At 41.8% G+C, this 4,076-nt stretch overlaps 1 pseudogene; it reads right to left on the minus strand.

Moving 5' to 3' along the window:
* Positions 1 to 944: 944 nt before the first annotated feature.
* LOC114630952 overlaps positions 945 to 4,076 on the minus strand; it is a 9,275-nt pseudogene continuing 6,143 nt past the window's right edge.

Genomic DNA, 4,076 nt, shown 5'->3' on the forward strand with positions numbered 1-4,076 from the left:
AGGTCCAGTTCTGCTTCCCACAAAAATGAACCGATCACTGTATTCAAAAGAAATGGTGAGATTTCATATTCAAGGACAATATATACAAATATTCTCTGGGTAGTTATGTCCTCAGTTCTTGGTGTCAGAGAACTCTGATAGCTAATGTCTAAAAGCCTATGCAGCTCAAATTAATTTTCGGAAATCTACTCCCTAATGTGATATTTAGAGTTAAGACCCATACAAGATCCAGATTGTCATTGTTTGTACATTTATCTACAGAAATGGTTTTTAACCAGTGGGTCATGACTTCATTGAGGGTGGACTTCTTTTCATGGGTGTTGCCTAAGACAATCTGCATATCAGATATTTACATTATGATTCATAACAATAGCAAAATTATAGTTATGAAGTAGTAACAAAAATAATTTTGAGGTTGAGGGTCAATAAAATATGTGGAACAATATTAAATGTCTCAGCGTTAGGAAGGTTTAGAACCACTGATTTAGAGAGTACACAAGGTGTGATCATTAGGTAATGAACCAACTCTTGCCTTACAGTAAATCTGATAGTATATTGACCATACACACATACACACACACACACACATTTATATATAAATATATATATATATATATGTGTGTGTATGTACATGGATCATATATTGTATATATGTGTATATGTATAATATATATATGTTTTTTATAAGTTATTCAGCTTGTGACTTTTTATTTTGATTTGGAGATGGATCATGCTATATTGTTCACACTAGACTGGAACTCTCAGGCTAATGCAATTCTAGCAGCCATCTTTACCAGAGCAAAAAGTAACATCCATAGCGTTTGTCATGCATATTAGTTTATGGAGAAACAGAAGTTTGGAACTCAGGCTCCTCAATGGTATTTAGGAACCTCAGACTTATCTTACCTGTACTCAAGTCTATACACCTTTCCTGACACAGGACACTATAGCTCTGCATGCTTGTCCTGAGAACCCTTTAGCTCCTGGATCTTCTGGGGCAGAGTCTTTGTTCAGAACTGCAGCCTTCTGTCCTTCAGGGCACGGCCCACAGCAGGCTGGGTGTCCAGCTGCAGATACTGCTCATCATGGTCAAACACGGGCCAGTGGGGTAGAACCTCGCTGCTGGGGTTCCTGTGAATATGCCACCCACTAAAGAAGAGTGAAGGTTACAATCATCCAAAACATGATCCCCTTATTTGGTCAGGGCAGTGGTCCAAGCAGTCTAGAGGGTTAAGAGGACTGATTTGGGTCAGAGCAGACGTTCTTATATAAGGATGTAGGTGTCACCCAGTAGTGCTTGCTCTGTATACCTTAAGGCTACCCAACCTGGTTTGTGTCTCTTTGAGTGATGGTTTGTATATGCTTGGCCCAGGGAGTGACACTATTAGGAGGAGGATTGAGGAGGTTGAAGGTAGGACATCCTCTCACCTGTACTGTGCAAAATTGGCCCAGTACTTTATTATCTTCTTGCTTAGTAGCTTTTCTTCCTCAGTTAGGTCAACTACAGACAGAGAGAAAACAAGGTCTTAGCAACCTGCTGTAACTGTCCACCCAAGCTTATAATCACCATCCCAACTGTAGTCTGATTGATCCTGAACTCAAAGCCTGGTTCTTCCTTCTAATACCATCCAGGATCCAAGATCCAGTCAAGCCTCTAATTGAATCCTCCAAGGTTCATTTCTGCTCCAGTGTGCCCTTGTTCCTTCTAGAACAGACTAGATTGGGAAGGGTCCAGTTTCTAACTCTAGTGTAGCATTGTGAACTTTGCGTGCATTTGATCCTGTCCTCTCCTAGAGCCTTGATTTCCTCAGCTGGACTGAGAATTTACTCCTCTTTTGGGGATCCTTCTATGGATGTCTGAAGTTCATGGAAAGTAAAGAAGACTCACATTCCATGTCCCAGAAGAAGGATCCAATCACATAAGGAAGCTCATCATCATGGTCAGCCCTCACATGAGGTGGCCTCATATCATTGAGGAAGTTGGACTGATGCTGGAACTCATAAAAATAGACAGGAGCATGGGAACCTGGGAGTGAGGACACATTGTGACATAGTGGCTTCTTACCTGAAGACATTCTGCTTCATCTTTTATGCAAAGATGCCTTGGTATAAAATTATCTGGAATTACGTCAGTTGAGTTGGGAGCTCCAGGATAGGTTACTGCCAATGGGAAAACCCTCTTAACAGTTAACTCAGCCTTCCCACATTGTTTAGGTAAGTTGTTGAGTAGCACTAACATATTTCCTCAGACGTACATAGATAAAATCTTATGGTCTTACACTAGACATAAGGATTTACTGAGGTAAGGGTCATCTTCAAGTGCCTGGTACAGAGACCTGATAAAGACTTGAGTCAGGCCTGGACACAACTGAGATTACCTAGAACCCACAGTTTAGAGCATCCCCTTTGGCCTTGTTATAGATCTACTCACTCTGAAAGTGTGCTACTTGGAGAGCAGGGATCACAAACGTGAAGTCCCCCATCATCTCTTTGAACTGTATTAGGAGAGTCTTGGAGTCCTCAATGTCCCCCATGAACTCGTCCATCAGGAGATCACTACACTAAGGAGGAAGCATGTGTACCAGAGACAATAGAAAGATTGAAGTAAGGCAGACCACTGGGTAGGGGAATAGCAGTCTTGAGATGGAGAGATGGAGTCCTTGATGAGATAGAATACAGGAGCACAGCTGCAATCTCTGGAATGAGCCTATCCAGAAACACACACATACAACAACCTTTACTTAAGAAGTTGTTGTCTGATCAGAGCAAATGGAAGATCCTCTTTATTGGGGGAGAACCTATGAAAACTTACCATCTGTACTGCTGGGCTCTTCAGAACAGCCTGCATGGTCTCTCTGTTTATTTCCTTCATGGTGCTATCAGGGTAGAACTGAGATAAGAGAGCAGTTATACATGTAAAATAGGATAAACCTGGTTCTACAAATCTCTGAGTTTCTACTACCTACACTGTGAGCCTCAGTCTTCCCAGAGGATTGGATCTGTGCCTCACCATGGGAATTGTCCAACCATACTCATCACTGTTGATACCAATGATGCTAGGGACAGGTTGAAAATCCACAAAGGCCAACAACTCCAAGGGGTGCCTGGGTAAGAACTCCCCATCTACCACACCAGGGGTGCTCCTGAAGACCTACAAGGTATTAAAGGTCAATGCTGAAAGTCAGTCCTATAGGTATTGCCTAGGAAGTGCCTACTGAGTTACCCAAACCATTCTTTCCATCTTCCTAAATTTATCTCAGGATGCTTATCCACCTCCCACCCCCACCCTACAAGAGATCTTTCATCTAGATTAGCTTATCTTGCTGTTCATTTTGCACCCAGAACTAAAAAGATACAAAGATGTAAAGGTGATTTTGCTTAGAATAGTGCAACCTGGATGTCCCACTATATCCTGTCTCCCATCCTCTAAGCCACACAACTCTTCCCACATTTTTAATAAGTCAGCATCTCCTCTTCCCTCTTGTCTCGTAGGCAGCACATCAAGGCCTCTGACTCCACAGGCTCACATCCAGATAGGTTGGCTACCATCTGTAAAGGGACCAGGCAGGAGGTGTCTCACCCTTCAAGGCAGATAGAAGTCTTGCCAATGCCATCTAGATGCCATTGAGGATGTATGCTATGTGTGGACTGGAGTAAGTATGAAATTGTTACTACATTTCTGTTGCTCAGAGGTAATAGTCAGAAAAATTGTTCTACCCACATAGTATTTGTTTTCTTTCCATTTTTAATCTGTATGGATGTGTGTGTTTGTGTGTGCATGAGTGTGTGTGCTTACCACAACTTGTGTGTGTGTGAATCCTCACCTTCCACCTTGCTTGAGACAATATCTCTTGGTTTCAAATAGCCTACACCAGGGTACTTGACCTGGAACACTTTCAGAATTCTGTCTCTGCTCTCCATCAAGCCATAGAAGCACTGGGACTATAGATGAATATTACTATAACAAAACTTTTATGAGTTCTGAATATTTAAAATCAAGTCATAATGTTCGCATAGCAAGCAGTTTTACCCATTGATCCATCTATCCAGCCCCATATATATATATATATATATAT

This window comes from Grammomys surdaster, unplaced genomic scaffold (genome assembly GCF_004785775.1).
Source record: "Grammomys surdaster isolate TR1022 unplaced genomic scaffold, NIH_TR_1.0 349, whole genome shotgun sequence".
NCBI lineage: Eukaryota > Metazoa > Chordata > Mammalia > Rodentia > Muridae > Grammomys > Grammomys surdaster.